The 21,180-nt window shown below is 63.9% G+C and overlaps 1 pseudogene; it reads right to left on the bottom strand.

The window, feature by feature from the left end:
* Positions 1-3,105: 3,105 nt before the first annotated feature.
* On the bottom strand, positions 3,106-6,032 carry LOC133771928 (histo-blood group ABO system transferase 2-like; annotated as a pseudogene).
* Positions 6,033-21,180: the final 15,148 nt, after the last annotated feature.

The raw sequence follows: 21,180 nt of genomic DNA, 5'->3' as shown, positions 1-21,180 counted from the left end.
CCTCCAGTGGCAAGGCAGAGGCTAGGTCTCAGGGACAAGCATGCCCAGAGGCAGAGACCTTGGCTGGAGTGGCTGCCCACGCAGCACCGGCTCCCCCGTGGACGTCCGTCCCCACCGCAAACAAGGGGAAGCCGTCGGCAATCAGGACAAGCTCACTGGGGCTGGACGCAGGCAGTGCGGGCTGTGAGCCCGAGGGGAGGCAGAGGAGCCCGGTCTCCATCCCCCAGCTGGAGGCGGACTCTGGGAGCGTGGGTGACGCTGTTACAGAACCCTGGGGCGGGCTGCAGAACCCTTGGTTCCAACAGGCACCAGAGACGGCGGAGGACCCAGGGCAGCGGGACGCCTTCCCCGGGAGCCGGGCGCCGGGCGCCGAGCCCGTTCTTGCAGCACAGTTAGGCTCCTCAGCGCGTGCCGTAGCCCTCACAGCACGGGGCGGGGGTGCACCGCAGCCTGCGTACTCAGGACCACACCTCCGCGGGCGGTGGGCCCGGGGTCTGCAGGACAGCTTTAGGACGGGGCTACAGAGCAGAACTTAGGGCCTCTGCCTCCCTGGACACGACAACCCGGCGGCCACTTTCCAGGGGGCCGGGGCCCGCCTCCCGCCTCCATCTCTGGCTGCGGCCCTCTCCCTCTGCAACCCCAGCACGGCCGGCGGGACCAGGTGGGAGGGCCTGGGGGGCTGCGCTCGGGCTGGTGGTGTCCCCGAGCCTACGGCCGGCACCCACGCCCCGGCACTGTGACGGGACCCCGACGAGGTGACCTCGCGTCCCCGAGGTGCTGGGTCCCCCACCGAAGCCCCCGAGGCTCGGGCCATGGTGCCATGCGCGGCAGGCAGAGCCCCTCACATGCAGGAGCCGGGACCCCAGGGACCCAGAGGGCCCACCTGCAAGAGGGCCCCTCCCCTCACGGCCACGCGGGGACCGAACCCCCTCCCCTCACGGGCACGGGGGGACCGAACCCCCTCCCCTCACGGCCACGCGGGGACCGAGCCCCCTCCCCTCACGGCCACGCGGGGACCAAGCCCCCTCCCCTCACGGCCACAGGGGGACCGAGCCCCCTCCCCTCACGGCCACGCGGGGACCCAGCCCCCTCCCCTCACGGCCACGCGGGGACCGAGCCCCCTCCCCTCACGGCCACGCGGGGACCGAGCCCCCTCCCCTCACGGCCACGCGGGGACCGAGCCCCTCCCCTCACGGCCACGCGGGGACCGAGCCCCCTCCCCTCACGGCCACGGGGGGACCCAGCCCCCTCCCCTCACGGCCACGCGGGGACCGAGCCCCCTCCCCTCATGGCCACGCGGGGACCGAGCCCCCTCCCCTCACGGCCACGTGGGGACCGAGCCTCCAGCACGCGCCTCTGCAGAGCAGATTCAGGCCGTGGCCCAGCGCTCGCCGGGTTGGGGTCTCTGTTGTGCCTGCGGCCGGTGAGAACAGTCCGGAACGGCCCAGAGACCGGCCCCTGGCCAGTGTGCGACCTGCACACACCTCGCAGGCTCCGAGCCGTCTTCCACCGTCTCACGTCCTCGGGCGCACACGTCTTTACTGACCCTCCCTCCGGGGTCAAGAATCCAGCACCCGGGTCGGGGTCGTGAGGTGGACACCCGGTCTCCTGCACAGCTCTGCACACCTTACCTTCTCCTTGGTGCGTCCTGTATCAGTTTTGTTTTAAAAATTTGAAAGAGCAAGAGAGAGACAGAGAGACAGAGGGGGGGGGGGTGGTCTTCCATCCGCTGGCTCACTCCTCAAATGGCCACAACGCCGGAGCTGAGCCGATCTGAAGCCGGGAGCCAGCAGCTCCATCCTGGTCTCCCACGTGGTGCAGGGGCACAAGCACTTGGGCCGTCCTCTGCTGCTTTCCCAGGCCACGGCAGAGAGCGGGATCGGAAATGGTGCAGCCAGGACCAGATCTGGTGCTCATGGTGTCACACATGGTGCCCCGAGCAGTGGCTCAGCCCACGGCACCACAACGCAGCCCCAGAGCCGCCTGATCTACAAGATGTGGCCACGGCCACAGGCACGGGCACAGCCACGGCACAGTCAGCAGAGGGACAGACACACGGATCGTGCAGGAGCGGAAGGAGCCAAAAACAGGCCCAGGAAGTGCAGCTGCTCCTGTTCCACAACGGTGCAGACACAGCTTAACACAGGGAGGAGCATCTTCCCCACACGTGCAACACGCGTGCACACATACAGACGCAACGCACACACAATGCACACGCCACAGACTGCACATACAGCACACACACAACACACATCAACACACACACAACCTACACCCAACACACACTGCACATGTACAATACCCCCCGCCACACACACGCTGTACCAATGTACGCATTACATACAACACACATGTGTGTACCACATGTTCCACAAAAAAGAACTCGAATGGTCACAGAGCTGAAGGTGAGAAACAAGCGATGGGATCCTTAGAGCAGCACAGGAGGAGCCCGGCCCCCGGCCCTCGGCAGTCCCCGCACACGTCTGAGGGCGTCCCCGACCACGGCCTCCGCCCGGCACAGGCCCGGGACACGCTTGGCGGGAGCTGGTGGTGGCCACTGGGAACTCGTGCCAGAGAAAGCGCGCGGGGCTGAGTGTGTGTGTCCATGTGTTGTGTGCACGTCTGTGTGTCCACATGCGCATGGCTGTGTCTGTGTCCTTGTTCACTGTGTATCCGTGTGCGTGTCCACGTGCACGTGGCTGTGCGTGTGTTCATGTACCCGTGTGTCCACACGCACGTGGCTGTGCGTATTCATGTACCTGTGTGTGTCCACGTGCCCGTGGCTGTGCGTGTCCATGTGCCCGTGTGCGTGCCCAGGTGCACGTGGCTGTGTGGACCCTTGTTTGCATGTCCCTGTACCCATGTGCATGTCCACGTACACGTGGCTGTGTGTGTCCGTGTACCTGTGCGTGTCCACGTGGCTGTGCGTGTCTCTGGGGGGGCAGAGGGCTGGCCTGCCTGGACGTGAGCTGGGCAGCTCGGCTGCAGCCGTCTCTCTCCACGGGAGAGGAAGTGGAGCCCCTGCCCCTTTCTCCCCAAAACCGCTTCTGGCGCGGGGCGGCCGGGCGGGGGCGCAGGCGGCCAGGCCCCGCCCTCCCCAGCCCCTCACGGGCTCCGCATCTCTTCGTGGTTTTTGAGCACAGCCACGAACCTCAGCTTCTTCATGACCGAGGGCCAGCCCAGCAGCTGCTGGTCCCACAGGTACTCGGGGGACAGCACCTTGGTGGGCTTGTGGTACAGCAGGTACTTGTTGAGGTGGCTCTCGTCATGCCACACGGCCTCGATGCTGTTGGCTTTGTCCAGCACCATGGCCTGGTGACAGGCGCTGGTGAGCCGCTGCACCTCGGCCACCGAGCCCCCCAAACAAGGCCCCCATGTAGTAGAAGTCGCCCTCGTCTGGGGGGATGTACGCCTGCGACTGCGGCCAGCCGCTCATAGGTGAAGGCCTGGCGGTCAGCTCTGTAGAAGCCGGGGTGCAGGGTGCCAAACAGAGGGCTGAGGATCTCCACACCCACGTGGTCCCGGAACTTCATGTCCACGTCGGCGCACACCAGGTAGTCCACCTCGTGGCGGAAGCGCTGCTCCGAGAAGCGGCTGATCGTCTCCATGCGATGCATGGACACGTCCTGCCAGCGCGCGTGGCTGCGCACGGCCAGCACCGCCAGCCGCCGGCCTCCCGCAGCGGCACGCGGGGCACGTCGGCCGGCCGGTCGGTGAAGACGTAGTAGGTGACGCGGTGGCCCACCATGAAGTGCTGCTCCGCCGTCTCCAGGAACAGCCGCAGGAACGCCACGTACCTGCAGGGAGGCGACGGCAGGCGGGGAGCGGGGTCACACCGGCCCCAGGAGGACGCGGGGAGCGGGGTCACACCTGCTCCAGGAGGACGCAGGGAGCGGGGTCACACCGGCCCCAGGAGGGCGCGGGGAGCGGGGTCACACCGGCCCCAGGAGGACGCGGGGAGCAGGGTCACACCCGCCCCAGGTGGCCATGGGGAGCGGGGGTCACTCCCACCCCAGGAGGCCACGGAGAGCTGGGGTCACACTGGCCCCAGGAGGGCACAGGAGCCGGGGTCACACCTGCCCCAGGAGGGCACGAGGAGCGGGGTCACACCCACCCCAGGAGGCCACAGGAGCGGGGGTCACACCCACCCCAGGCAGCCACGAGGAGCAGGGGTCAGCACAAACCCCAGGCGGCCACAGGCTACATGGCCCAGGGACACAGGGCCTCCAGAGGCTGAGAGAGCACACGCCACACTCCGCCGTGCCATCCTGGGTGCATCTGTGGCTCCGCCCCATTGAACTCCCCCCCCCCGATGGGGGCCAGCACCCAGCAGGAAGAGGCAGAGGCAGAGGCCACGGATCGCAGCCCAAGGGCCAAAGCTCCCAGGTCCAACACGTGTGCCGCCCCTCCCGGGAGGGTCTCCGGCTGCTCTGCACGGCTGGGCCCCCTGCAGGTCCCCAGGGCCACACCCCCACCATGGGCTCGCCGTGGATGCCCCCACCCCCCCAGAAGTTTCTGGAACAGGCGCTAGGGCTGCTCCCCCATGCTGCCCCACACCTGGCTGTGAGTCAATCTCGGGGTCGGGCCGGCGCCGCGGCTCACTAGGCTAATCCTCCGCCTGCAGCGCCGGCACACCGGGTTCTAGTCCCGGTCGGGGCACCGATCCTGTCCCGGTTGCCCCTCTTCCAGGCCAGCTCTCTGCTGTGACCAGGGAGTGCAGTGGAGGATGGCCCAAGTGCTTGGGCCCTGCACCCCATGGGAGACCAGGAGAAGCACCTGGCTCCTGCCATCGGATCAGCGCGGTGCACCGGCCGCAGCGCGCTACCGCGGCGGCCATTGGAGGGTGAACCAACGGCAAAAGGAAGACCTTTCTCTCTGTCTCTCTCTCACTGTCCACTCTGCCTGTCAAAAAAAAAAAAAAAAAAAATCTCGGGGTTGGGGGGGGCACACAACGAGGCCAGGCTCACGCCCCAGGCTGACTCTGCCCAGCAGGAGCCAGGCCTGAGCTCAGCCCAGCAGCCCCCCCACCCCCCACCCGTGCCCACGGCTTCCCCGCTCCTGTCACCAGCCCTGCCTGTGCAGCTCCACCAGGCCCAGTGGTGGCCTGAGGTCCTGCGAGGCCGGGCAGACCCGGATGCCGGGTCAGCGGTCAGCCACCTCTCCAGGGCTAGCTGGGCCCCACCTCGCTGTCCACGCCATCCTGCACCTGAGCCCACGGGGGCCCTGGCTCTGCGGGCATCCGTGTCCACTGCCCAGGAGAGCAGACAGCCGCCCCCACCCTGCCCCAGTCCTGGGCAAGGACGGGCGTGGACGGCCGAGGTGTCCGCCCCCCCACTCACTTCTTGACGGCAAACACGGTCAGTCCCACGGTCACGTTCTGCAGCCGGAACTGCTCGTCCAGGATCTCGGGGCTGAAGGTCCCCTCCCACACGATGGGAGCCAGCCAGGGGGTCAGCACGAGGACATCGCTCCGTCTGCACAGGGACAGCCACGCGGCAACACGGGGCCAGCAGGAGGGTGGGCAACACAGCCGCCCCCACCCGGGACCCCGACTCGGCCTTGGTCCCCAGGGCCGCCCCTTCCAGAGGACTTGGCAGGGCACCAAGCCGAGGACACCCAGACTCCAGCCAGCGGCTCACGGCCGGCTCAGCCCACCCCAGCCCCGCTGCCCACCTCGGGACCAGGAGGCCCCTCCCACTGTAGAAAGACCCCCCACAGCCCCGAGGTCCCCTGGGGGATAAGGACAGCAGGGGCCGGGACAGGGACAGGGACAGAGGACAGGAGCACTGCGGGGCCTCCAGGCTCGGCCGCAGAGCACGGGAGAGGACGCCCCCCCAGGCCCAGCGCCCGCCCTTGCCCGACCCCCAGGACACGCCCGTCACTCACGAGGGAGTCAGCGCCTTCGGCTGGGGGTACAGCATCCTGCAGGACACAGCGCGGTGAGTGCCGGGAGGGGCGGGGTGCGGGCGCGGGGGCGTGCACGGGGGCCCACACAGGCTGCCTGAGCCCACGCGGTGCCTGTTGGCCACCATCCGGGGACCCCGGGAAGGACAGGCTCAGTGAGCTGGGAGAGGACCGAGCCCCGCAGGCTGCAGGGAGGGCCCAAGGGGTCCGTGTGAGTCCGTGTGGGCAGGGAGGGGCTGGACATGGCCCAGGGAGCAGCAGGGAGGGGCAGCAGAGGACCAGCTGTGCACTGCCCCCCCAAAGCCCTCGGGGCCCAGGAGACAGAACCAGGCCCCCCCCAAAGGCAGCCACTGCCTGTAGGGAACCAGACCGGAGGAACCGTGCCCCTAAGATGGCGCCGACTCCCTGCTTCCGGGTTCTTCCTCATCTCAGGGAGTTCCCGCTCTTGCTCGCTCCTTCCCGCCTTAGATTTCCCGCTCTAGCTCGCTCCTTCCCGCCTTGCCACGAGATTGTCCTATCCCCGCGCTTCTAGCCTATCACCTGATTTGTGACGTGTATTGTGCATATAAACCCTTGCTACGCGGGTGTAAGGGAAGTTCCTGCCCAGAAGAGATCGAAGCTGGATCTCCTGCTTGCCGAGCAATAAAGGAACCCCGTGCAAAGTGTTCGGTCTCTGTCTCTTGCTGGACGAGGACGGCGCCGAGCAGCTGGTGGCCGTACGGGGAGCTTCCTCTACGTTGCCCGGTAAGTAGAAGGTAAGCGAGGTCAGTCTTACCGTCTGGGCCCCGCGAGTGAGGTATATCTCGTGGTTGGAGGGTGGACGCACCCTAAGATAGCGGACGTGTTTCCCCCGCTTTAAACTGAAAGAATAGCAGACTTGTTCCCCCGCTTTAAACTGAAAATAAGATAGCGGACGTGTCTTCCCGCTTTAAACTGAAAATGGGAAATTCATCTAGCCATTCAATGTTGCTTAATCCGTTAAAAGCATTATTGCGTAGCAAAGGGATTAAGGTTTCTAAGACCACACTTGTCAGGTTCCTTGGAAGTGTTGATTTCTTTGCGCCGTGGCTCACCCACGAGGGCCAAATAACTCTTGAGTCTTGGGAGAAATTAGGAAAGGATCTCCGGCGCACAGTTAACGATCCCCAGGAACCCGATATCGACCCCGTTGTTCTCCCCTTATGGGAACTACTGCGGGCGTGCCTCCAAGAGGAGAGGTCGGTGGGAGCGGACCGCCCGACTCTTACGGCGGTTCGCGAGGCTCTCGAGGAAGTTCGTTCTCAGAGCTCGGACGGCGCCCGGGACCTCATACAATTTAAGGACACGGGATGCCAGACTTCCTCACTGGCCTCAGGCTCCGAATGTGGCTCCGCCTCCTCTGAGTCTGAGGGGGAAGGGGACGGCGATCCTAAATCCCCGCCTCCTACGTATGCGCAGCTGCGGCAAAAGTTAAAAGATGCCTGTTTACGCCCTCTAGTGCCTACGGCTCCTCCTATCGATGTCGTGCCCGCCCATCAGATTAAAGACGCAGCGCCTCCTACTGGCGGTCATGTAGGCGTGCCTCAGCCCCATCTAACACCCGTGCCGCCATGGCCATTAAACGTCCCAAATGTGCCACCTTTTTCAGGCAGACAGTTTCATCAACAAGCCTGGAAACAGTTGCGAACTGGCGCTCCCGCTGCCCCCGCTCAGGCTTACCCTGTTTTGGCTTTGGGCACGCGAGAGGCCCGGCACGAACCATTGGACATGACAGTATTAAAACAACTTAAGGCTGCGGTCCATGACTATGGACCCACAGCCCCATTCACATTGTCACTCCTTGAATCAGTCGGCCAGTCCATTTTAACACCTAGCGACTGGACCCAATTGGCTCGGGCCTGTTTAAGTCCAGGCGGCTTTCTTTTGTGGCAATCTATGAATACAGAGTGCTGTCATGACCAGGCAGATGAAAATGCTGAGGACGGCCACCCTACGTGGAATGCTGATATGCTTTTAGGGCGTGGACCTTATCAGGCTGACCAGACCCAATTCCCTAGACAAGTATACAGGCAAATTTCCAACTGTGCCCAACGTGCGTGGAGGCAGGCGTCCAATCCAAGTGACTCAGCTAGCCACCTCACCAAGATCGTTCAGGGCACGGCCGAACCCTTCGCTGATTTTGTCGCTCGCATACTTGAGGCTGCGTCGCGTATTTTCCCTTCCGAGGTTGACGTTCAGCCACTGGTCAAACAAATTATTTTTGAGCAGGCTAATAAAGAGTGCAAAAACATTCTTCGACAATATAGACATAAATCTCTGGACTCCTGGTTAAAATACTGCAGAGATACCGGTGGGCCACTTACTAATGCGGGCCTAGCTGCGATGCTGGCAAAAGTCAAAGAAAACAGTCCAAAATCTAAATCGACCCGACCCCCCATATCTTCAGGACTTTGCTTCCAATGTCATCAACCGGGTCACAGAAAACGCGATTGCCCCAATCTCAGCCATGGGTATTCCACGGCACAGCCTTCAGGCATAGAGCCTTGTCGCCGTTGCCGCAAGGGCCCTCATAGGGCAGAGGTATGCCGTTCTGCTTTCGATATCGATGGCAACCCACTTACAGGTAGCGCCCAGGGGCCAAAAAACGGCCAGAGGGGGCTCCCCAACCCAGCGAGGAGCCCCCAAAATCAAATCTACTCTCAGGTTCCACCTCCCGTGTCTGCGCTACACCCAGTGCACCCTCAGCCCGTGCCACTCACGGGTCCGCAGGCCTGGACCTCCGCGCCACCTCCCCTCTCCTCTTAACTCCGGAGATGGGGGTACAATTAGTGGAGAGCGACTGCTCCGGTCCTCTGCCCCCGGATTCGGTTGGATTAGTGTTGGGTCGGTCCTCCGCCGCCCTCCGAGGGCTAGCTGTGATCCCCGGGGTAGTTGACTCTGATTTCACTGGTAAAGTAAAGATCATGGTTCAGGCCCCTCAGGGACCTTTAGTAATCAATCCTGGAGACCGTGTCGCACAAATGTTATTACTGCCCAGTCTTCACTCTTTAATCCCAGCTAAAAACCACGTTCGCGGCGCTGGTAACTTTGGGTCCTCTGGCATTAATTTTACCGGCTTACATATGCTTTTAAATGAACGTCCCACTTTAGTGTTGCAGATTAATGGCAAGGACATTAAGGGACTTTTAGACACAGGAGCCGACAAATCCATTATAGCAACAAAGGACTGGCCTAGTACATGGCCTACAAATGTGGCGGAACAAACCTTGCAAGGACTTGGTTTTGCTCATTTCCCAAAAATCAGTGCAGTCTTGTTGTCATGGCAGGATAGCGAGGGTCATAGAGGACAGTTTTCTCCATTCATTTTACCTCTACCCATTTCCCTTTGGGGGAGAGACGTCCTGGCCGAAATGGATGTTGCTTTGGTCACCACTTCCCCTGCAGTACGATCTATGCTACAAAATATGGGTTACGTCCCAGGCAAGGGACTCGGTGTCCAGCTCCAGGGCCACCCTTCCCCCATTGAACCAAAACAAAGACCAAGTAAAGTTGGCCTGGGTTTTTCCTAGGGGTCACTGTTTCGCCTCCTAAACCAGTGGAGCCTTTACCCATCTCGTGGCTAACGGACGTACCCGTCTGGGTTCCACAGTGGCCCCTATCTCAGGAGAAACTGGAGGCAGTCAACACTCTGGTCTTGGAGCAGGTCAACGCTGGTCATTTGATCCCATCCACCTCTCCATGGAATACGCCTATTTTTGCCATCCGCAAAAAATTAGGTCAATGGAGACTCTTACATGATCTTAGGGCAGTCAACGCACAGATGCAGCCTATGGGCCCTGTGCAACGTGGTCTTCCTCTGCTTTCGGCACTTCCCAACCAATGGCCTGTTATTGTAATAGATCTTAAGGATTGTTTCTTTTCCATTCCATTGGACAAAAAGGATACCCCACGTTTTGCTTTTACTGTCCCCACCCAGAACCAGGAACAACCGGACAAGCGTTGGGAGTGGACAGTCTTGCCTCAGGGTATGACTAATAGCCCCACCATGTGTCAAGTCTATGTAGCCCAAGTACTAAAACCTCTTAGAGACCGATATTCCGACTGCAGGTGCCTACATTATATGGACGACCTACTGTGTGCAGCCCCCACAGCAGAGAGGCTCCTGGCCTTATACAGTACACTCCAACAAGTGCTGGAAGGGGCAGGGCTGCATATTGCACCTAATAAGGTGCAATTGTCGTCTGTAGTTTCTTATCTTGGGGCTATAGTCGCCCCTACTCAAATTAGACCTCAAAAAATTCAAATAAAAATCAATGCTATCTCCACTCTAAATGACTTACAAAAACTTTTAGGGGATATCAATTGGATTAGGCACTACCTTAACATTCCTAATGCTGCATTGCAGCCCCTCTTTAATATACTTAAAGGAGACCCGGATCTTGCTTCCCCCCGAACCTTCACCTCTGAGGCCAAACAAGCACTGTCAATTGTCAACGATGCCCTTAGTAAAGCTGCCCTAAAACGTTGGGACCCTGCGGGAGACCTTACTCTTTGGGTCCTCGACACCCTTAAACAGCCCACCGCGGTCCTATGGCAGGATGGGCCTCTCCTCTGGATCCATCCCTCAATGTCATCTACTAGATCTATTAGTTACTATCCCGTGGCAGTGGCGGAGATAACTCTCCTAGCCATTCAGAGGGCTATCCAACATTTTGGACGCGAACCATCCACCATTGTTGTCCCCTATTCCATGGAACAGGTACGTGTGCTAATCGCTTGTACTGATGCTTGGGTGGTTTTAGTCTGCTCCACTTCCGCAACTATTACAAACAGAACACCCTCTGATCCTTTGCTAACCTTTGTTCAGTCTCACCCAGTTATTTTTCCAAAGTCCACATCCCAAAAGCCCTTACAGGGAGCCCCAGTAGTGTATACCGACGGTTCTAAAACAGGAGTCGGTGCATATGTTGTTTCAGGATCTGTGCCAAAAACATTCCAATTCGCTACTAACTCCCCCCAGGTAACTGAACTTCTTATAGTTAACCAAGTCTTCTCTGATTTCCCCGGACCTGTCAATATTGTGTCTGATTCACGCTATGTGGTTAATTCTGTGTCTATCCTTGAGGCCGCAGGACTAGTCAATTCTTCATCCTCCGTAGCGACAGTTTTCCTCACCCTGCAAAAATCTATTTGGAATCGGTCTGCTCCTTTCTTTATTACTCATATTAGAGCTCATTCTTCCTTACCTGGACCCATGACCACAGGCAATGCTATAGCTGATCAAGCCACACGCCCCATTTGGATACTCCAATTTTCTTCCCCAGAAGAGCAGGCTATCCAGTTTCATTCAGAGTTCCATGTAAACGCAAAAACCCTTGCCGCCAAATTCGGTCTTTCTCGTGCTGCCGCTCGCGATATTGTTCGCCATTGTGCCGCATGCCCTACTTTAACCCCTGTGCCTTCGGTGGGGGTTAATCCCCGAGGATTACTACCAGGACATATCTGGCAGATGGATGTCACCCACATATCCGAGTTTGGGACCTTAAAGTATGTTCATGTGTCAGTTGACACCTGTTCCCAAGTAATTTTTGCTTCTCTGGAGACGGGTGAGCGTACCACCCATGTCATTAATCACTGCCTTGCTGCATGGGCAGCCTGGGGCAAACCAAAAACTTTAAAAACAGATAATGGTCCTGCATACACAAGTAAATCATTCCAAGATTTCTGCACCCGTATGCAGGTACAACATAAAACTGGAATCCCTTATAACCCTCAGGGACAGGCCATAATTGAAAGGGCTCATCGAACCCTCAAGGCTTTTCTCTTAAAACAAAAGGAGGGAATTGCCACGGGCAAAACCCCTCGAATGCGCCTCTCCCTTGCACTGTTTACTATAAACTTTTTGAATTTGACAGATCATTCTATGTCCCCCGCTGAGAGACACATGTTAAAGGAGCCATCTTCACGAGGCTATGTCCGTTGGAAAGATGTCCTCACGGGAAAGTGGTACGGCCCGGATCCGGTATTATGCTGGAACCGAGGCGCGGTCTGTGTCTTCCCACAGGAATCTGGAAGAGAACCTCTCTGGATACCGGAAAGATTGGTCAGAAAAACAGCCCCGCCGCCACAAGATACACCTCTATCACCTACGGACGACATCTCCCCCGAGATAACCGAGATTACCACGCTCTCACAGGACGACAAATTGCAACAAAACAACGAGACGTGAGATGCACCCCTTCCGCTTCTTCATACTGGCAGCGGCTTTGCTCCCTGGCTCTTATGCGGGCTTTAACTCCAACCCCACTGCTTTACTGCAGAACGTAGGCAACCCTTGCGACTGCAAGGGGGGGACCAGCAACACCGTACTGCAGCGTACTCACATCGCCACAGCTGATTGTGGGGACAAAACTGCATATCTGCCCCTCCAGGGGATCCCCGGCCTACCACGCGGCTACATATGTGTGCCCAAACCCCGCGTTTCTGATCCCCATAGCAAAAACCACTCCTGTCCTTGCTCGACCTTTCAAGAATCCATGCACAGCTCTTGCGATTCCTCATACTTCCAATGCACTTCTGGCGGTCAGTCGTACTATGCCACCCAGTTACAAAGTACTCGCAGGTCCTCTAGTCCTGACCATTTGCCACAGGTAGTCCATTCATCCCCCTACCTCTCAGCCCCCTGTGTTGGTACGCCTGGACAGTGGGCGTGCTGGCGCACTACGGCACCCGTGCATATCTCTGATGGCGGAGGCCCACAGGACCAGCTCCGCCACCAACAGCTAACAAAGCGATTAAAACCCTCGTCCCCCCATCCCTACTCACGCCTCACATATGGACAATGCCTCCATCAGGCACACACCTTCCTCGAGTTGTCTTGTTCCCCCTCTCATTCATTGGGCTGTATCACCCATCCCTGACGGGGAGCGAAAACTGGGTATGCGAGACCAAAGGTACTGCAGCAGGAGTCCACCCGGGGGTTCCGGGGGTCCTGGGAGAGCATATGCATATGCATGCAGGTTCAATTCCCAGCCTGCCCCAGCAAAAGGGAATAAAAACTGATCCCTAACGGAGACATCAGGGGTTGTGGCCAGGCCCTTGAAGTTCCGTAACTAACGGATCACAAGCACGCTGGGTATGCACCTCTACTCTCTGCCTAGTAAATATTCTCCCGGCCCTCATGAGCCAGGGCCGTCGGGGATGTGATTTGTGCAAAAACAAAAGGAGGGAGATGTAGGGAACCAGACCGGAGGAACCGTGCCCCTAAGATGGCGCCGACTCCCTGCTTCCGGGTTCTTCCTCATCTCAGGGAGTTCCCGCTCTTGCTCGCTCCTTCCCGCCTTAGATTTCCCGCTCTAGCTCGCTCCTTCCCGCCTTGCCACGAGATTGTCCTATCCCCGCGCTTCTAGCCTATCACCTGATTTGTGACGTGTATTGTGCATATAAACCCTTGCTACGCGGGTGTAAGGGAAGTTCCTGCCCAGAAGAGATCGAAGCTGGATCTCCTGCTTGCCGAGCAATAAAGGAACCCCGTGCAAAGTGTTCGGTCTCTGTCTCTTGCTGGACGAGGACGGCGCCGAGCAACTGCCTCTCCAAAGGGGGAGCGGGGAGGCGTCAGCTGTGCGGGCCAGGTCCACTGAGGCGCTGGGTCCTCAGTCCCCCGGGGCAGGAGGAGGAACGGGGTGCGGGGCGGCTGTGGGGAGGGGAGGGAGAGGTCACGGGGTCAGAGGTCAGCCAGGAGGATGAAGATGCTGGGGTGGGGGTGTGGGGTGGGGTGGAGAGGCCAGGCAGGCCTGGTCAGACCACAGAGAGCCCCCCACCACTACAATTCCCAGAAAGATCACTGTGGCTTCTGTGAGGGGCGAGGGGGCACAGAGACCGGGGGTCCGGGCAGAGAGGCAGGACAGGAGGGAGACCGGGTCAGGAGCGGGCGCGGGCAGACGGGGAGGCAGCCGCAGGGCACAGGGAGGTCGTGGCTGGAGCCAGAGCCGAGGGCAGCAGTGCCTGGGACCCTTCCAAGCCGTGGTGGAGCCGGGGCTGCTCTGGGCAGAGCCTGGAGAGGAGGGGCGGAGGCCCAGGCGGGACGGGGGAGCCCAGGGAGCAGCGACCAGGCCCTGAGGCCAGCACCCCACCCCTACCCCCACTCACCTAGGCCTGACTCCCACGCCTCCTGGCATCGGGCGTCTGGAGCTCAGGAACCCGTAGCTGCGGGAAGAGCCGGGGGGGGGGGGGGGGCGGTCAGGACGCAGAGCCCAGCCCCGCTGTCCCCCTCCGGCGCACAGCACACACAGAGCCTCCTGGGAGGCTGCCAGGTCCCAGCCCAGCCCAGGTGGCCACAAGGTGGGCTGGGAGAGGATCCTGGGGCCGGGGCTGTGTGGGGGCCCCATGGCAGCTGCAGGGTCCCCCTGCTGGGTGTGTGCAGCCTGAGGCCACCCCAGCACCTTCCCTCCCTGTGCGCAGATACCCAGGAGCCCTGGCCGTGACCTCACTCTGGGGTTCCAGGAGCCTCTGTCTGGAAGCAGCTCACGGCCCGGCCCTGGGACTCGGCTTCCCCCTCCCGGCCCCAGTGCCCCTCTGTGCCCAGGAGGATGGAGAGCCCTCCCCAGTGCCCCTCTGTGCCCAGGAGGACGGAGTGTCCTCCCCAGTGTCCCCTCTGTGCCCAGGAGGACAGAGTGCCCTCCCCAGTGTCCCCTCTGTGCCCAGGATGGAGTGCCCTCCCCAGTGCCCCTCTGTGCCCAGGACGGAGTGCCCTCCCCAGTGCCCCTCTGTGCCCAGGAGGACGGAGTGCCCTCCCCAGTGCCCCTCTGTGCCCAGGACGGAGTGCCCTCCCCAGTGCCCCTCTGTGCCCAGGAGGACGGAGTGCCCTCCCCAGTGCCCCTCTGTGCCCAGGAGGACGGAGTGCCCTCCCCAGTGCCCCTCTGTGCCCAGGACGGAGTGCCCTCCCCAGTGCCCCTCTGTGCCCAGGAGGATGGAGTGCCCTTCCCAGTGCCCCTCTGTGCCCTGAGGACGGAGTGCCCTCCCCAGTGCCCCTCTGTGCCCAGGAGGACGGAGTGCCCTCCCCAGTGCCCCTCTGTGCCCAGGACGGAGTGCCCTCCCCAGTGTCCCCTCTGTGCCCAGGAGGACGGAGTGCCCTCCCCAGTGTCCCCTCTGTGCCCAGGACGGAGTGCCCTCCCCAGTGTCCCCTCTGTGCCCAGGAGGACGGAGTGCCCTCCCCAGTGTCCCCTCTGTGCCCAGGACGGAGAGCCCTCCCCAGTGCCCCTCTGTGCCCAGGAGGATGGAGTGCCCTCCCCAGTGCCCCTCTGTGCCCAGAAGGATGGAGAGCCCTCCCCAGTGCCCCTCTGTGCCCAGGAGGATGGAGTGCTCTCCCCAGTGCCCCCTCTGTGCCCAGGAGGACGGAGTGCCCTCCCCAGTGCCCCTCTGTGCCCAGGACAGAGTGCCCTCCCCAGTGTCCCTGTGCCCAGGACGGAGTGCCCTCCCCAGTGTCCCTCTGTGCCCAGGATGGAGTGCCCTCCCCAGTGTCCCTCTGTGCCCAGGACGGAGTGCCCTCCCCAGTGCCCCTCTGTGCCCAGGAGGACGGAGTGCCCTCCCCAGTGCCCCTCTGTGCCCAGGATGGAGTGCCCTCCCCAGTGTCCCTCTGTGCCCAGGACGGAGTGCCCTCCCCAGTGCCCCTCTGTGCCCAGGAGGACGGAGTGCCCTCCCCAGTGTCCCCTCTGTGCCCAGGACGGAGAGCCCTCCCCAGTGCCCCTCTGTGCCCAGGAGGACGGAGTGCCCTCCCCAGTGTCCCCTCTGTGCCCAGGACGGAGTGCCCTCCCCAGTGCCCCTCTGTGCCCAGGAGGACGGAGTGCCCTCCCCAGTGCCCCTCTGTGCCCAGGACGGAGTGCCCTCCCCAGTGCCCCTCTGTGCCCAGGAGGACGGAGTGTCCTCCCCAGTGCCCCTCTGTGCCCAGGAGGACGGAGTGCCCTCCCCAGTGCCCCTCTGTGCCCAGAGGATGGAGTGCCCTCCCCAGTGCCCCTCTGTGCCCAGGACGGAGTGCCCTCCCCAGTGTCCCTCTGTGCCCAGGACGGAGTGCCCTCCCCAGTGCCCCTCTGTGCCCAGGAGGATGGAGTGCCCTCCCCAGTGTCCCTCTGTGCCCAGGACGGAGTGCCCTCCCCAGTGCCCCTCTGTGCCCAGGAGGACGGAGTGCCCTCCCCAGTGTCCCCTCTGTGCCCAGGACAGAGTGCCCTCCCCAGTGTCCCCTCTGTGCCCAGGACAGAGTGCCCTCCCCAGTGCCCCTCTGTGCCCAGGAGGTCAGAGTGCCCTCCCCAGTGCCCCTCTGTGCCCAGGAGGTCAGAGTGCCCTCCCCAGTGCCCCTCTGTGCCCAGGAGGATGGAGAGCCCTCCCCAGTGCCCCTCTGTGCCCAGGAGGTCAGAGTGCCCTCCCCAGTGTCCCCACTATGATGGGCAGAAGGGAAGGGTGGGGTGGAGCTTGAGTGACAGCCGTCGCCGCTCCTCCCCACTACTGCGGTGCTGGGGTGGGCGGCTGGGGGTGCCCCCCAGTCTAAGGCTGCTCCCCCGCCCGTGCAGCGCCCGCACGTTTCTTACCCAAAGACCAGGACGAGGAGGAGCCCGAGGAGCAGGGGCTGCAGGGGGCAGCGGTTTCCTGGAGAACAGCAGGGGGCAGCGATGAGCCCTCCCCCACCTGCCACCGCACCTGTCTTCCCGGTGCCTCACACAGCGGTGCCCCCAGCAGGTGGTGGGGCACCCCAGCCCGGCCCCCGCATCTCCTGCCCCAGCCTGGCCCCCGCATCTCCTGCCCCAGCTCCATGCCGCTCCCCTCCCACTGCGCCGAGGGGGGAGCCATTTGTCCCCCAGCTCAGTGCCCGGGGCTCCTCCGGCCTCTCCAGGGCACCTGGAGCTCAGCGCCCAGGGCTCCTCTGGCCTCTCCAGGGCTCTGGGCCCTGCCCCCGCTCGCCTGCCCTGTGCTGTCCTTCAGCTCACTGCTGGGCTGGGGTGGGGGGTGGGGTGGGGAAGGGGGGTCGCCTGCTCTCAGGGTGGAGGTCGCCTGTGCCTGAGAGGCTTCTATGGGGGCCCAGCCCGGCTGCTGTCCCCAGGTCGGCCCCTTCCTAGGCACTGGGCGCTCCTGTCTCGGCGCCTGCTCCGTGTCCCCAGTACCTGAGCCCTGTGCCCTCGGAGCAATGGAGTCCAGTAGCCCAGGAGCCCAGAAGCGGGGGGGGGGGGGGGGCGCCCGCGGCTGTGTGCACCTCCCCCGTCTGCAGGGCTGGGGCCACCGGGTGTAGGGAAGCCTGGGTGCAATTTCAATTTCCAAAAACACCTTTGAAGAAATTTTCCTCCTGCAAACCTGTAAGATCAGCCTTAGAGGTCCAACTGCAGTGACAAAGTGTGAAGTCTTAGGGCCAGTCTGCCTGTCTTAGGGGCAGTCTGCTGAGCTCTGGGCTACGCCCGCGCACCCGGCCCTGCCTCCTGCCCCCAGCCGGGGGCCGCCCTGGCACACACAGCGAGACTCCTGTGTGTGGCCACCGTGTCGCGTGCTCCCTCCTCTGCGCTCCACCCCCACGCCACCGTGTGCTCCCGTCGCCTGCTGGCCACGGTCACTGATTCTCTAACGGTGCTACCACAAGCGCACGGCGTGCGTCCACTTCTCCGAGCCCCAGGAGCGGAAGGGGTGGGGTCTGTGTGGCAATGCAGCCCAGGCCCTTCCCGTGTGGCTGTGGCCTCGCCACCCCGCGCCGCAGTCTGTGGGTGCAGGGCCTCGTGGGGGCGGGGCTGGCTGACACCCCCCTCCTCTCCTCTTCCCTCCCCCCCCTCCGTCTACACCTCTGGTCACGTTTCATCGCACTCTGTGTTATTACTGGGCAGTGAGGCTCCCACGTGGGCAACGGCTCAGGTCCCGGCTGCTCCAGTGCAGACCCAGCCCCATAACTGCTGGGGACAGTGGAGCGGCCAAGCGCCGAGACCCGGCCGGAGCTCCAGGCCCCCAGCTTCGGCCTGGCCCAGCCCAGCGCTGTGGACATCTGGGCCCCGACCCGAGGACGGACAACCTCTCCCCGTCACCTGGCTTGCACACAAGTAATGTAGGAGCCGGAGTCCCTGGCTTGCTAAATGCCGGTTCTGCTTCTGTACTCTGGCCTGCTGGGGGGCCGGCTATAATGCCATGACAGGCCTCATCCCGGACCAGCCCAGGAGGCAGGCCAGGTCCTTGAGGACAAAGAAAGTAAGCTCCCCTGGGATTTATGGCCTCCTGCCCCCCCCCGGGGATTTATGGCCTCCTGCCTCCCCAGCTCCCCTGGGTCTTCCCGCCACGTAACGTGTATAGCCTACGTTTAAATGAACCATGAACATGTTAGGTCCCAACACCTCGCCATAGTGAGAAGGTAACCTACGTGGGAGATGACCTGCACCCTTGCCAGTGTGAGGCTACAAACACCTCCCCTATGCAAACGAGGGGGCCTGAAGGCTGTGCGGGGGGCGGGGGGGGTCCCAGCGGCTGGAAACAAGTAAACCTCTGCTTTGGCATCCGCGACAGTGCCTTGTGCGTTGATTGGGAAATCCGGACTCCACAGTAACAGAAATCTTTTTTAAACATTCCTCCTCTGCCAGACAAAATTCTCCCTCCCTATCTGGGGTCTGTGGGTCAGGGTGACGGCAGGAGACCCCCCTGCCGACCCAGCCGAGGCTGCAGGATCGATCCCCGCCCCCGGAACGAACCGGACTCCGCCCTCCTCCTCGGGGAAGCAGAGCCCGCACCGCCCTGCGCGCCCCTGCCCTCTGTCGCCGCGGGCCCCCCAGGTTTCCACATTCCCGGGCCCTCCCCATCGGCGCCGCTGAGGCCCCCTCCTCCCCGGGCGCACCCAGCACCCAGGACCCCCCACCCCGACGCGGGAGCCGAGCAGGAGCGCCGGGAGACGAGGGGACGCGCCCTCCGCAGCTCGCCCTGCACGCCCCGCACGAGGGGGCCCGCCCTCCGCACTGGGGGCGCAGCCGGCGGCCGCAGGGCCGCGCTCACCATCGCGGCGCGATCCAGTCCACTCGGCCAGGACGCCGCCAGGGGGCGGGGTGAGGCCAGCGGACACTCGTCCGGCCGGTCCGCCGCGAGGAGGGGGCAGGACGTCCCGGCGCGGAGCCGCGGAGCCCCGCCGCCCCGGGTCCCGCCCCGCCCCGCCCCGCCCCGCCCCGCCGCCCCGGGGTCCCGCAGTCCCGCCCCGCCCCTTCGCCCTGGGGCCCCGCCCCGCCGCCCTTGGCCCCGCCCCGCCCCACCTCGCCCCGCCGCCCTTGGCCCCGCCCCTTCGCCCTGGGGCCCCGCCCCGCCGCCCTGCACCGCCCCGCCCCCCGCCCCCGCCCCCCGCCCCGCCCCGCCCCTTCGCCCTGGGGCCCCGCCCCTTCGCCCTGCGCCGCCCCTCCCCCCCGCCCCGCCGCCCCGGGGCCCCGCCCCTCCCCCCGCCCCGCCCCTCCCCCCGCCCCGCCCGGCTCCTGAGCCCTCGGAGCTCGACGCCCGCGCTGCGGGTCCCCCCGGAGCCCGGCCCCAGCCCCCCCGCGGGACTCCCGCAGGCCCGAGCGCGCGCGGCGCCGTTCCAGAACCTTCTGCACCCTCACGCACCCGCCTTCCTCGCGTCCTGAGGAGACGCGGCCCTGTGGCGCGCGCGGCGCTCTGGGAGCGTCATGGCGGCCCCTCCGCGTGCTCCGCAGGCGCAGAGTCCCGGATGCGCCGCGGTGCATCGTGGGAAGGGGCGGACGGGCGGGGTGGGGCCGGCGCGGGCCGCGGAGCGGTGGCCCCAGGGCCCGGCCCGGAGCCGCGTGGGGGCGGCCCCGCTCGGAACTGGGATTCCGCGAGAGGACGGGGCGCTTCCAGGGCTTTGTAGAAGGGGCCGGGTCATGGAACCCCGCGACTGTGACGGCGGTGCCCACGGGGTCTCCCCGGTTCCGCGCGCGAGGTTGTCCCGGACCCCGTGACCCCGTCGGCCCCCATCCGCCCCACACACGCGGTTGTCCCGGTCCCCGTACCCCGTCGGCCCGCACCTGCCCCACACACGCGGTTGTCCTGGACCGTGACCCCGTCAGCCCCCATCCGCCCCACGCGTGAGGTTGTCCTGGTCCCCGTACCCCGTCAGCCCGCACCGGCCCCACACACGAGGTTGTCCTGGGACCTGGGACCCGGTCAGCCCCGCCCCTGCCCCCCGCACACGCGGTTGTCCTGGTCCCTGTACCCCGTCGGCCCGCACCTGCCCCACACACGCGGTTGTCCCGGTCCCCGTACCCCGTCGGCCCGCACCTGCCCCACACACGAGGTTGTCCCGGTCCCCGTGACCCCGTCGGCCCGCCCCGGCCCCGCCGCCCCCCACCTGCCGCTGTCCCGGTGTCCCAGGTGTCCTGGGGCGTGGGGGAGAGGAGCCGCCGGGTGGAGTCTGGCCCAGCTCTGAGCCCCGGGGAGGAAGCAGCGTGGTCCCCGGGGGCCTGAGGGACTCCAGCCCGAAAGGCAGCGCCTTCTTCTCCACGGGCCGGCTGGGCCGGGCCGTGTGCAGCCGTGCAGGTGCCCCCGGCCGGCACCGTGTCGGGCTCCCCAGACCTAACCGAGCGGCCGGGCTGGGCTGAGAGCTCCCTCCCCTGAGGCCGCAGTGGGCCGGAAGGGCCCCTTCCCACGTTGTTTTAAAAAAGATTTGATTACTCATTCTAACGTCGTTACAGAGAGGGAGAGGCAGAGAGAGGAAGGGTCTTCCATCGGCTGGTTCACTCCCCACATGGCCGCAACGCCAGGGCTGGGCCAGGCCGAAGCCAGGAGCTCCGTCCAGGTCTCCCCCGCGGTGCAGGGCCCAGGCACTCGGCCGTCTTCTGCTCTCCCGGGCCACAGCAGGGAGCTGGATGGACGGAGCAGCCGGGGCTCGAGTGGCACCCGTGTGGGGTGCGGGCTGCGCCGGCCCTGTCCACGCGGGGGGATGAGCTGTGGGTGGATCTTGGACACTGGCAGTGGCGGAGTTGGGTTCCCGTGTTCTGGAGCCTGTTGTACCCCACCCAGATTGATGGTGGGCCAGAGGGGAAGTCAGGGCTGAGGAGGGGTCTCCCGGCAGCGCCCCCGGGGCCGTTCTGAGGCCGAGGAGGGCTGCTGGCAAAGCCTGCGCCACATTCTGGGTCTCCGGACTCTGTAAGACCCCGGGGAGCCTCGGGCCTGGCCTGCCGACCCAGGCGTCCGGGACTCGAGGCGGTGAGGTCGGGTCCCCAGAGCAGCCGCGCTGAGTTAATACAGACGCGGGGGGGGGGGGGGCCTGTCCCGTGGAGGGCGTGGAGCCCGGCGCACGGCGCACACGGA

This window comes from Lepus europaeus, chromosome 12, assembly GCF_033115175.1.
Source record: "Lepus europaeus isolate LE1 chromosome 12, mLepTim1.pri, whole genome shotgun sequence".
In the NCBI taxonomy this organism is placed as follows: Eukaryota; Metazoa; Chordata; class Mammalia; order Lagomorpha; family Leporidae; genus Lepus; species Lepus europaeus.
Note: the sequence above shows the minus strand (reverse complement) of the source record. Positions and strands in the feature narration are given on the sequence as shown.